This window comes from Etheostoma cragini, chromosome 9 (assembly GCF_013103735.1).
Source record: "Etheostoma cragini isolate CJK2018 chromosome 9, CSU_Ecrag_1.0, whole genome shotgun sequence".
Lineage (NCBI taxonomy): Eukaryota > Metazoa > Chordata > Actinopteri > Perciformes > Percidae > Etheostoma > Etheostoma cragini.
The window spans coordinates 19,346,632-19,360,739 of NC_048415.1; the positions used below are offsets into that span (position 1 = coordinate 19,346,632).

Here is a 14,108-nt window from a genome sequence, read left to right on the forward strand (position 1 = left end):
CCCCCCCCCCACACACACACACACGTTCACCACCTCCCTCCATCCAGTGTATTCATTTGAAGAGATTTATTTCCTATCAAGCTGCATAATGCAGAGGGTATAATTCAAATAAACTTTAAAGAACCGCCAGGCAGCGCAGTTCATGTATACAAATCTAAAAAGCCAAGTAAAAATAATTTCTGGTGTAACGCAGATTGGCAACTCTAAGACACCATGGGTGGGCGGTGGGCAATGGGTGTTTGGTTTGGGCATTTAAGATAACCTATTACTGACAAACCTCGCAATCAGCCCGTTAAAACACATAATGCAGGCGTCTTTTGTTTCAGATTCTAGCTAATCTGACAGTATTACCATACAAAGGCAGGCTCAGAGTGGAGTCATGAAACACACACACCCACATGCAATTTTTAGAGAAACTTTAAAAGGTCACATAATGTGCAGAATAACTCCAACCGATTCTCAGGAGTCCTATAGTGCTGTCTAGCTACCCTGCTGATACGCCAGGCGCGTTGAGGAAATGTTGAGAAGCGGCGAGGGGGCAGCAACGGGGGAGGAGGGAGGTTGTAGCCGAGAACCTGAAAGGACTCCATCTCCCTTGGCCAACATGCCATGACGGTGTGGAGCAGAAGTCTGAATTGGTTTCTGTGGGGTGGCGGAGCTGGAGAGGTGATGGCAAGATGAGCCCGAATGGGGATGGAAAGGGGTGGGGGCTGTGGGGGAGGAGATACGGTACACCAAGGTATGTGTGTTTGTGTGTTTGTGTGTTTGAGAGAGAGAGTATGAGAGAGTAAGAAAGAGAGAGAGGGATTGCAGACCAGATCTGAGCTACAATAAATGAGCGGATTACCACTTCCCTCTCTTCAAGTCTTTCCATATACATGAGAGTGCTCGGCTGTGAAGCAACAATGCTATGTGTGAAATCACACATCCTCCAGCCTGCACTTCCTATACGTAAATGTTAACAAATGCACATATTGTATGTGGCTCCTGTAAGGGTAAAACAAGGCGTGAAGGCAGACCCATGCGTGCTAGCTTTTAATTGCTGTTATGAATACAAAGAAGATGTGAGGAGTGTCACTTCTGGATTGATGTATCTCTGTGTCAAATTTAGCCTGTAGCTATGCCTCCACTTCTAAAGCCTATGTCCAACCGAAGCTTGTTTGCATCGATTTATCTAGTTTGTGGATATAATATTGACTAAGTAGACCGCCAGCCCTTATCGAGTTGAGGCAAAGTGAAGGAGGTTTAAGAGGTGGTCGAACACTATGAAGGAGGATTGCCACAGGCTGTGAAATCTCCTCTGATCTTCCCTTGTCTGATTCTCAAATGCAACTCTTTCTCTGGGCCAATGTCACAGAACGCTCATCTAACCCTGGAGGGGATTTTTTTTTCTTTTTTTTTTAATTCACTTTTTCTGTTTCTCCCCAGTGACGGACCTCACTCTCTGCGGATGGGGCTTCATCTCCCTCTCCACGCCTTGCCAACGCTCCCTCCATCACTCCGTCTACTTTGTTCTCCGCCCGAGGTTGAACATGCGCGAGCTGAGCAGCATTCTCGGCCGTGATGGCCCACTACGGCAGCTGTTAGGATAGCGAAGGTAATCTTTAGTCGTGTCACTCAACACTGAGAGGGAAGCTAAAAGGGAAGTGAGTGAGTCACCTAGTTCCGTACTAGCTTCAGCCCGCCCATCATCTTCAACATGATGTGCTGTTATAAAAACCCACAGCTTACAAGGTTTTGACAAGTACTGTAGTTAGCAGAGTAACTATGACAGGCTGTGGTGGAAGACGTATTCAGATCCTTTACTTAAGTATAAGTACTAATACTACACTGTAAAAATACTCAGTTACAAGTAAAAGTCCTGCATTGAAAATGTTATTTAGATGTAAGTATATGTTTGTAAGTAAGTAAGTAAGTATCATCAGGAATACGTACGTAAAGTATTACAAGTAAATGAACTCAATGCAGACAAATCCTCACATTTTACAAACTGGATACAATCCAAACAGTTCTGTCCATCAATTTAGTGTTTAATGGTCTAATTGTTTCAGCTGGACTGGCCGCTATATTGTTGGGTAGTTTAATTTATAACGAAACCTCATATTTAATAAACTAAGTGTGTTTTGTATGCAAACATTTTAATTTGTAAAGTAACTAAAGATGTCAGATTAATGTAATGGAGTAAAAAGTACAATAATTCTCTCTGAAATTTGGTGGAGTAGAAGTAGAAACTGGCATGAAAAAAAAAACAGGTACCTTAAATTTGTACTTAAGTATAGTACTTGTGTAAACGTACTCACAGGAAAGTAAGTGTTTGGGGGGGAGTTCAGAGGGGGGGAATTAGAGGAGTGAGGGACTTAGCCACCCTGGCAGCCTTTCCACATGAGCACACCTTGTGCACACACCAAGCCAAGCCCCCCCCCCCCCCCCCCCCCCCCCCCCCCCCCCCCCCCCCCCCCCCCCCCCCCCCCCCCCTCAAACCCATGTATCCTTAAAGGGATAAAAAGCATGGACAAAGGAATTAAAGTATAGATTACACAAGTGGCCACTCTGCGTCTTATCTGCCAGAACCGTAGAATCTAACAAATTGGATCAGATGTTCTAAAGCTGAGGGCGAGAAGCCGGCGAGTGAAAGAGTGAGGGAAGCTAAGGAGAAAATGTGAGCATGTAAAGAATGAGAGGCAAGCTCTTTTTTCATGAGATCAATTATGATGAGATCCGGATTTCTTAATGCACACTTATAATAAAACGGTGTGACTTTTCAGGCCTCGAAACTGTCTGAGTGCAATTATTTGAAAGTACTGTATAAATAGTTCAAGTTCAAGTGTGTTTTTGGTGTGAGTGTGAGCAAACCGAGGAAGATTATTTTGAAGTCTCACCTGTAACTTTATAGTGATGAAGCCTGTTTTGACCGCCTCTGACCTCTGACCCTTAGAGCAGGAGGTGGTGTGTCTCTCCGTTGACCTGATGTCCTGCAGATATGAATTTCTGTGTCTGCACTCCACAGATTGCTGCAAAAAAAGGGAATAAAGCATTATGCTTAGATAGAGGGTCAGTAAGTGTCTGATTCACCTTCATGGTATCCTTACACAGTGCTTTGAGCAGAAATGGATGTCACCACACTGAACATTTTGGCCCCATTTGAAATCTTCTATAGGAAACCACAGAGAAAGATGCTGATTTAAAAATCAACTTACATGACATTGACATTTTGACTTAAAGATGAATGATGAAATGATAAATCAAATGTGTCAAATTCAAGTTTTAGTTTATTGTTTTTCAAATAGAGAGGCAATAATAGATACTTTGGTAGCCACTTCCTTATATTATCTGGGCATCTATACTACATAACAAAATTAAAATGTATAAATTAAACTGGAAAACAGTAAACGTCAAACAAATACATGTACTGTAGTTCATGACGATGAATTTCATTTGGACCTATAATGTAGTAAGAAAATAATTGAATGTGTCCAAACAGAATAAAGAGGAGAGTGCATATTGTTATATTGGAAAATAAAAAATGCACCAGTGTCGTGTTGTTAGACTTAATCTGTGGAAAGTTTCTCATATATCTGTCTTATAACTGTCAGTGGTAAATGCATGACAATACCAATCTCATCAACACAAACACACACACACACACACACACACACACAAACACACACTAACAAACACACTTCACAAGCGATTACACAAAATACTCAAAGATTACATCCGCTGAAAACTGATGTCCTTTACGGGTTTAAAGCCTGCACGTCAGCCTTTCAATTTTTTTTTTCTCTTTCCATTGCATGGGTCAGAGGCTGTTGCTAGGCTACCAAATCCCAGAATTCATAAGTTCAGAGAAAAGGTTTATATAGGCCATTGCAATTCAAGGTAAAATGATAATAGAAAATTGATAACACTGGAATATATGGACTTTGGTGATATGGAATTAAATAGACCATGACCCCAAAATAGTTTCAGATCTGAACCAAAGTGTAATAATAGCAATAACAATAATAATAATAATAACAATAATATTAATAATAACAATAATAATAATAGGCAAGTCTATTTAGCTTAAATAAAAAATGTTTTAAAAAAATAACAAAATGAAGAAACCCATGAGAGAATGCATTCCAGGAAGGATTAAAAATCCAATTCTGTAATTTTCTACATAAACACATTACACAAGCAGCTTTTGGGAAAATACAAGTTCCACACTCTGATCTCGATCAGTTTTGCATTTGAGTGAAAAAAAAAAAAACTGGGCTGCCTAATTCCACACTGTGAAAAGAATTCTGTAATTGACAGTATGCTGAGATGCTCATTATACTCTGTAGAGAGAGAGAAAACTAGGCACTGACGGGTAGAACATGTAGCAGCACACACGTAAACACATGCAGAGCAGCACATGTACAACTGTAAAAGAAAAAACATGTGCACACACACACTCATGCACAACCGCAACTCGGCAATCTAGTGGCCAGGTGTGACACACACAGGTTAACATCTACAGGATGGTAGATTGGAAATGCAACAGGGCTGTAGACCTAAAACAATGGCTCTCCTGTATCATTATGGCCGCTTTGTTCCAACATCTTTGTCAACAAACATAATTCGCACCTATGCAACAACCCAGACGTGGAAATATTTAACGTTATCAATACAGTGCACCAGTGGCAGGTGGAGGACGAGAGAAAGACGGGGGGGGGGGGGGGGGGCATCCTGTCATATCTACGCTATCTACTGACAGGTTGGTTAGAAATGCACGCCTTGAGTGCACATCTCCTCTCCTAATTTCTCATCTTCTCATTCCTTTTACATAATTTATTCCCTCTCTTGCCATACCACCTCTTTTTATTATTATATGGTTGTTAATTACTATATGACAACAGCACGCACATAAACCCCAGCTGGTGAAACACAACTGTGCAAGACAATGGGAAGTGTAATGCAGCCTTATGGCAGGTGTTGGTAGACTAGACGTATGCCAGACTGGGCTCCATCTGGTGTTGAGGGCCTCATCCTGATGGGGAAGAGGGCCCAGACAGACATATATTAATGTAGGAAAAAAAACGACGTCTAGTCTGCCTCTTAGACTGCATTTCAATCTCAAAGGGCTCTCCCCATATCCTCCATTTATTACCCTTCAGCAATGCATTAATTTCTACTGCTACCGGCTGAAAACTCAGAGGGTGCTGTTGGCGTGGCGGTTGGTGTAAGTTGTAGCACTAAAACGCCATTGTCAAATCAAATGGAACTGCGCTGTATTATAAATGTTTTGGCTTAATATCAGAATTATTCCTTAAAAGGACATTTGTAAATATTGGGCACATTTTGCACATGGATAGTCCTGAAATCAGGAATCTGCTTTTATGAAAACATTGTACCTGTGCCAAAATGACTGCCACTATAAAAACCACAAGGACTGTTCCAGCTGAAAAAATACAAGCTTTTAATTCTGTGTGTTAAAAAATGCCCCAATGGAACATTTACCTGCTCCTATAACACTGAAATGAAGAGATGGGAACCCTGACGCTACTGCAGTGTTTCCTTGATAAAAACATTATTTTACTCCACACTCTATTAAACTATCAAAAGCATAACTGCACAGCTCATACTACAATTACCATTACTGTCATAATTACAACAGCAGACAAATGAGGTTTGTAGCCTATTGTTACACATCACACATGACATTGGCATGTAAGCACAGTATGTATTAACAAATACAGCATAGCAGCGTGTTGCCAAGCGTTTCCGTGCTCGGCCTACGGCAGCTTCTTCTCCACCTGCCCTGCTCTGTGACGCAGTAAACTGGGGCCTACTGACAGTAGCAGCCGGCTATGTGCTACACACTCTCCACCGTGCAGGGCAGAGCCACCATGCAGAGCAGCACATCCACCTTTAGCAGCTAACACAGAATTGGCTTGTTTGAAATTCAACAAGCTCCACTTCAGAGTGCAACCTATCACTCAGGCAGAGCTGGAACCAGACAGGGGCAGCTCCTCTCGGACTCGGAGGAAGAAAGAAGAAGACGATGTGCAGCCCGCACAGCATCATAGAACAGGCTCAACATCAGACCGGTCTCTGGTCTAACCAGCTGACCCTGTCCTCCCCTACTCCAAAATCTCTGCTTGGCCTGCTGCTGTACATCGACTATGGAAACATGTGCTCATAGGTATCATCATATTGGTAACCTGCTTTTTAGCAATCATAGCTTTTTTTTTTTTTTTTTAATCATACATAGGTGTACATGATGTTACCCTGACGTGCCGCAGGCCTCTTCCTCAGCCGTGTGAGACATTGTTTGTTCTGTCCTCTTTGTGCATGAGGCCTGACGCTGCTGTTAATAAGCACATCAATCAAGCTAAATTCGGGGATTACTGTAAAATGATCCCTTTGATAAACACTTACTCAATCACAATATTGTCTCCTGGTTCACCTCATAACCTGGGACACATTACTATGATAACCAACTACACATTCTTCTGATATTTGCTGTACCTGCTGTACAGCACCAGTCATACACACAGTACTCAGCCCTGAAGGTGCACCTGATAGTGGGATTATTTCTCACTTGATCCAGCAGTGGCACATGTATGCACCAAGCCTCTCTGGCATGGCACAGTAAAGCTACCACCATCAACTTTTTAGAGACGAAATACAGCAGCATGCATTAGCAGAGGCCCAACACAAACAAGTGCATTAGCTTGGATTGGTAAAACTCCTTTCCTTTACAGAGAGAGTGTACTGTAGGCCAGCATCATGGGGATATGGGGGCTACTGGTTGAACACGTGACTCCCAGGACATCGTCCAATCAGGTGCTTTTCCAGCTACAAGCCGTATTCATCTCACCTCTTGGCTATAAGCATCCAACTAACAACCCAATCCACAGAAACACATCCGAAACATGCTGCTTTTAAGCTGCTATCTTGTAACTAAAAGGCAGGTATATTCCGTTAAGAGAAACAGCAGAAGCACCACTACCGAGTCGCCCTCCTCTCATCCTCATCCTCATTATTATCATCATCATCATCTGTCTATGAATGGAGCCTGTCTCTGGTTGCTAACTACAGTACTACTGTCACTCCACGCATCCCTCGTGAAATGAATCTAACGCTATCAATCCGTGTTTTAGGGGGGCGGCGTTCTCCTCCGCACCGGTATATGTCCAAAGGGAAGCAGGAGGCGTTTCTCTGTGCGATGCACGGACGCTGCCGCGGGCTTCCAGTTCTCCTCCGTGCAGGCTGCATCCATCCATCCATCCATCCGCTCCGGCAGCACCTCTCCTCCACCATCGGTCCCGGTTCCGCCGTGACGACTGCAGAATTAGTTTATACATTCGGTTCTCTAGCTTTATGATATTGCATAAACTCATACAGCTAGATAACCAAAGAGAAAAACTAACCCACGTCTCTTAAAGGGCCCGCCGCCGCCGGAGACTGCTTGTGTTGTGGTCACATGGAGCCATTGCATTCCGCCTGCATGCGTACGTCTCTCTCTCTCTCTCTCTCTCTCTCTCTCTCTGTCTCTCTCTCTCTCTTTCTCTCGCTCTCTCTTTCTCTCGCTCTCTCTTACTCTCTCCTCTTCTTTTGCTTTCTCTGTCCTCTCTGTCTCTCTATTTCGAATATCCTATACACAACTGCGCGTAAGCACAAAGCCGGTTATAGATAATACCCTGTTGTATTATTGTTTTTACGCATAATGCGTAATTTCATAAAAGGCTGTATGTCCTCAGACTGCTTTGGAATAGCTTAGAGCTGATGGGCGATGATGTAAAGGATTACCTCAATACATAGGCTACAAATGTATCATTTTCAACAACCCTTCCTATAGGCTTATTATAGCCTACAACAATGTAAGATGATTCCGGCCATGCTTCTTTAAAAGCAGCGGTGAACTTCCTCCTGAGTCCTGACAAGCATCTGCAGGGTGAAGTCATCCAGCTGCAGGAGAAGGATGACACATTCACCTGTCATCCCCGAACATGCGTAAAAGGAAGACTCCATGCCACTGTTCATAACCTTAAAACAGCGTTCATTTCCCCAATGACTAAACCATGTCCAGTTTAAGATGCTGGCGTTAACACACCATCTGATTTAAGAGATAGTGTTACTTCCACTGTCTCGCAACAAGATCACACTACAGGCCCTCACAAACAACCCTCTTATTGTTGTTTTAAATGCCAGCTCACATCGACCCATTTCAGAGCACAGAGCATAGTTTCCGTGTTGAGCGAATTAATCCATGAATTGTTTGAAAGCATGACAAACTACCAAAAGGCCTATATAGCGCACAGTCCTAAGGCACCACGCTAAATGTCAACAGCATGATCTAGTGGAACAAGTCCAGCCTCACTGGCTTTCACAGTGTACTTTGGATTAGTTAATTACATGCTGACAGGTAAACCGGGGCAAACTAGCCTATATAATCCTTTGTAACCACAAAGGATTATTATTATTATTAGGCTATGCTCAATAAATATGTAGCGTCGCGACAGCTCTAATGCTAAGCCTTTAAATCGAAATTCCACTGCAGTAAAAAAGCAGATCACAGATAAGCATCAGGAAAAACATCAGGATAAAATCATCTGACATCTTCCTAAACATTTATATATCTGCTGGCACATGTCATTCTGTAGAGGATAGTAGCGTGCAACTCACATGGTATCATAGAGAAGATACAAGCAAATTAAAGCAGGTAATTTTACATTGTATTCTTCCTTCAATAGGCTACGTTGTTCTTAAATGTGGCTGAAGCTGCATTTCATATTAAATAGCTCGACCTCAGAAAAACAAGTCCTTGAATTGAGAATAGACATACATAATACTTACATAGTCAGTCTATTTGAAAAGGCAGTTTCCATAATCGGACACTTATGGGTGCTTCTTTATGAATAGGACTGAATTATTCAAATCCACAACGCTTTGCTGAGGCCGAGATATTCTTCTAGACTCATTCCGGGATGGGAGCCTCTCTCCCCGGCTCTCTCCAGCCGTGATGCTCCCTGTCTTCGTCCATGTGGGATGTCGGCACACATGCGAAGACAAAGCCCATTTTACGCACAGTGCCCCACCATCGGTGTACGCATGTGAATGCTTAGAAGAATAATCGAGGAATAACGTCTAATCCGGGCTGTCAAAAACACTGCAGCAGGGGCCGAGGAAGCGAAAATGAGAGTGAGAAGAAAGCGCCTCGGCTATCAGAGTGTCAGATGTGGGGCGCAGGAGGCGGAGGGCCGCCCGGGGGGCCTCGGGGTCAGACTGCCAGGGAAGACGCACGGAATTAGGCATGCTCATTGGCACACACACACACACACACACACATGGGTGAGCACCAGAGATATGGGGTGCACGTAACAGTGAAACGGAGAAAAACAAGCTAAAAAACAACATGGACACTGGGAGATTCAGAGAGACGAGTTGCCATCAAGTTTCTAAATGCTATCAAACCTATCCACTATCATAAGCAGGAAAAAATGGTCGTTGTATCTCAATTTGGGGTCCTATGAGCCTTCTCAAATGCCCCGAGGGGGTCTCCAGTGCTCCTCAAACAAAATGAGGAATCATTTCATATTTCTATGATCCGCTAGAAAACATCCACTTAGAGAATGCAGCATGCACCGTGTTTCCAGTAGCCTTCACTCATTGACAACATTCAAATTACCAAATTCAATTATCACCATAATACCGTCGTCCTAAATAGAGGTAAAGAGTGCAACAGTGTGCACAGTCCCCTGAATGAATAGGCCTTTGGCAATGCATCAGCCAACCGGCCATGTTTAAGGATTTGTTAACAATGAACATCCGTCTTTCAGCCCCAACCTCTCTGTGTTAATAAGGACAGAAAGTTTGTTCCCATAAAGAAAGACTGAGCAAGCAGAGTACTGAGCCTGACAACTTAAAAGGTTACAGCACAGAGCACTACAATGGATACACCCTTTTTTTTTTTAAAGTCTAATTTATTTTCTTTAAGAAAAAAAATTATATTTGTATTTCTGTATTTTTTTCTGTATTTTCCTTATTGGCGCAAACGAGTTTAAAAACATTTGAGCCACATTTATGTTTTAATTAGCAACTTCAGCGAGTCTAATGGAAACAAGACTGACTGAAATCACACTGATATAACTGTATAAGAAGCCTATGCTGTGTTGGCGCCTTTAGTTGTAGGCTACATGTTAAATGGAGCCCTTTACAATTCACACTGTAGGCTAAAATTGTATAAATAAATTATGATTTTAATTGAGAAATAGAGATGCTTGTTATTTCAGACGCGAAATAACGAGCCTCTTGTCGCAGGCCTACCTTTTTATGTGTGCATATTACTGTGTGCATATTACTCTGTGTGTGTGTGTGTGTGTGTGTGTGTGTGTGTGTGTGTGTGTGTCCTGTTTCTATTTGAATTTAATCAGCCAGTTTTCTGTAGGCCTGCGAATAAAGCTGCTTCCTATGCGGAGGAAATATTTCAGGATAAATAAATAAAAAAGGCTTTCTTAGCAGCAGACACATAGGACATATTTTTGATCTTTTCAAAATAAAACTCCATTCTCAATAATGTCATAATTACGAAGGCAATTATTAAGGATACCTGCAGTCCACCGTTGTTTGAGAATCTAAAAATAGTCTACAGGACAGAAATCTCATTTTTCAAATTATCTCAACTTCCATTGAACGCCACATAGCCTACTACTATAAATAAGACTGACTAGCTAAAGCAGTTTTTTGTAAAGTGTGTGTGTGTGTGTGTGTGTGTGTGTGTGTGTGTGTGTGTGTGTGTGTGTGTGTGTGTGTGTACTGTATCTACATTAAACCTGATTGACTCTCTCGCTCTGCCTTTCATCAGCCTCACGTGAATTCTTCAGGATACGCCCCCTGACTACGTCACGTCCTGACAGACATCCAGTTCAGTAAGGTGTGCACAAGTTGAACATACCGACTTAGAGTTTTCTATTCTCTATTCTATTACAGTCAGTGCGTGTCGTGTTCACGGTCTTCTTCCCTGCTCATATTTGTCTTAGAGATGCACAATAATTAATTCACCTGCCATATTCTTTTGTGTATTGTCAAACACCAGTGATTCACGTCGGAAAAGAAAGGATTCTTTCTGTATGCATAATTGGAAAAAAATGCTTGATTTTAAATATATGAAAACGGTGTAATGTATTAAAGAAAACTGTAGAGACTGTAGAGTTCAGCCCCTGATTGTGAGAAATACAGTCACTGTCCATGGTGCTGAACCCAATGCAAATTAACCACGGCTCTAAGTTGAAATCGAAAGGTGAAAAGGAGGATCATTTTTTAACGGTGAAAAGGAGGATCATTTTTTTTTAGAGATCAAAACCTAGTAGGATCTAATTAAATGTGATTCTATACTTTTTTTAAATTAAAACTGAGTAACCCTGTCAAAAAGGGAACAAATATGTTTCCCATTGTGATCGGAGTCCCACCTCAGCGTTCAACAGAAACACAACCGATTCCCCAATGTGACACTTTCCCGGTTTTTAATGAAAAAATGAAATAAATGAGAATGAGAAGGATGACCTCAACAGATCTCAACAGGCTTCAAGAAGCAAAAACAATGATTGCGATATTGTTCTCTTTTCACACATTAACACACACACACACACACACACACATTTATAGCCTATATATAGAGAGAAAAGATCATATATATGTATGAAGAGAATAATATGATCAGAAAAATAAACATGATTTAACTATATCTAAATATCAGATGTATATCCGTAGAATTTTACATCTGATGATATTAGTTGATACACTGCTTTACGGTATTCTGTTTATAGCGGAAGTGTTTGGACTAATGTTAATTTAAGTGTAATCTCATGAAACAGATAAATCAGCTCAGAATGAATACAGAGCCGCTGTTGTGCTGTACGTCTGACTGTATGTGGCATGAGAAAATGTTTTAAGTGGAAATGAAAAAGAGGCTAATAATAGTCCAGTGCTGGTAATTCACTTTAGAGTAGGCCTACACCTGTTGCACTAAAGAAAGAAAGAAAGAAAGAAAGAAAGAAAGAAAGAAAGAAAGAAAGTGTATCTATTATCTTTAAAAAATCTGCTACATTTATTTAGCTTTTCAAATAAATTAAACTATTATAATGACAACATATTTCATTAAATATATTAAAATATTACCGTTAAATATAATACAAAATATCAGGCCTAAATATGCAATCATTTGATGTAGGGTTACTATTAATTTAAATTTTGGGAGGGGGAAAGATATGAAAACGTAAATCCATCCCCAAAAAATCCCATAAGTGTCTTTTCTCTAGAACGGGGTTCACGAAATAAACGTTAACACCAACTGGCGAAAAAAAGTGACTTTCAAAGAATGTGATGGCTCGTAATTGTAGTAAACTGCAAGCGCCTGATTCATTAATTTCACACTGCAGCTCCGAAGAAGATTGTCCCACAAACAAGTGACCAAAAAAAAAAAAAAAGACAGAAAGGAAAATAACAAAATCGCCCAAAGAAAGAAAGAAAAAAAGTCAACATCAAGTTCAACAACGTGCTGGTGCTCATTAGCATCACAATGCTGTCTGGGAGCTCACAAGTCTTCTTAACAAGAGGCTCTGGCGTCAAGTCCCTCCACCCCCCCCCCCAGCCAAGGGGACCTTTTCCCAGGCTCTGCTAACAATCACACAACTGTTTGCTTTCTAAACGCCAGCTCTGGGGCCACTCGGCCCGCCTCATCACCGCTCAATGGGGCTCCCTCTAATATGGGACGGACCAGCCTGCTGCCAATCACCACTGCAGGCTTCACGTTGTAGGAAAGTGACATTTTCCTGTTAATTTTAACCATATTGCTAATGGAATCTTATACTAGCCGTTTTACATTACTTTTGTAATGTCTCATGACTTGTTTTACTACTACTTTAAATTGTTAATAAGAAAATCATTATTATAGGCCCATCCACCTTTCTAATAGCCTAAATGTTCCAATCATAAATCAAATTCAAACATTCAAAAATCATACTTACAAGCCATAAACTTTGAATAAATTCCGCCTCTCCGGTTCAAGTCCATTGAGTGTTTTTAACGCGAGTTTGCATCAGCATCTGGAAGTGGAAGAGCCAGAAGTCCAGGGAGAAACCCACGCGTTGCACGCCTTCACTCACTGAGATTAAACCTGCACAATGAGTTGATCCAACCCACAGAAGTGTTTAAAAAAATAAAAATAAAAAACACACTGGCATTACTTTTTGCTTCAGTGACCAGAGACAGCCCGAGGCCGAGGCGATACTGCAGCCAGCATCCAGACATCTCCTTGGATGACAGTGTGCGCGCGGAGCTGCTGCGTCGCGTCGCTGGTCCCCTCCTCTCTCTGCCCCCCCTCCCCTCTCTCTCTCCCTATCACACACACACTACACACACCGGCTGCTATGGACGACGTGTACAGAAACCAAAACACATTACGCACCGCTTATGCATTGACCATTGTGAATTGGTATCCATTGTTCGCTTGGAAGGACGCGTCTCCGTCTTTGGTTGCTCCCCAACATCGTTTTTCAGCATTTGATAGACGTGGTGAGTGACGTGCAGCTCACGGCTGCAGCCTCTGTGGCTGCGCGTCGGTGCAGGAAAGGGTGCAGGAAGGCACCACTGAGGACCTTTGGGAGACAGATCCAGCAGACCCCAAATGTCGAGATCTATCGGGTGGAAGGAAGAAGGCATGAAACCATCTTTAGCTCGACGCCAAGGCATGTAAAAGATCATCAGAGTGGCTGAGGGTGTTGGTCACACATGTGCCATGGAAGATACCTACACTCCTCATCCCCAGCACACTCCATCCTCCCCCTGTGAGCTGCACACTGAGGTCCCGATAGCACCGAGCAGGAAGTCATTTTTGGGGGCAGTGAAGCCGGCAGATGAGAGACCTCGACTGAGCAGTGATCTCCAAACCTGCACCTTGCTAAAACTGAAGCACCTGAGCCACAACGAGCCTTTAACCAGCCGAGACTCTAGAATTAAATATTGTAGTGTCCTTACGTTTCTGATCAGGCTTTAGCGGGGAGTGCGTAAAAGAGAAGCGATTTATAAGAGATGGGGACGAGCGAAGCACAGCACGCAGCAGAGAGAGAGAGAGAGAGAGA

General features: G+C 42.2%; 1 long non-coding RNA gene across 1 annotated transcript in view; it reads right to left on the reverse strand.

The window, feature by feature from the left end:
- The window catches only part of LOC117950359, a 39,630-nt gene extending 25,522 nt beyond the window's left edge, over positions 1-14,108 (reverse strand). Inside the window, exons 1-2 of the long non-coding RNA XR_004657875.1 lie at positions 12,996-14,108; positions 2,880-3,011 (exon numbers count right to left, since the gene is read on the reverse strand). This is a non-coding gene — a long non-coding RNA (uncharacterized LOC117950359). The remainder of the gene's footprint in view (positions 1-2,879; positions 3,012-12,995) is intronic.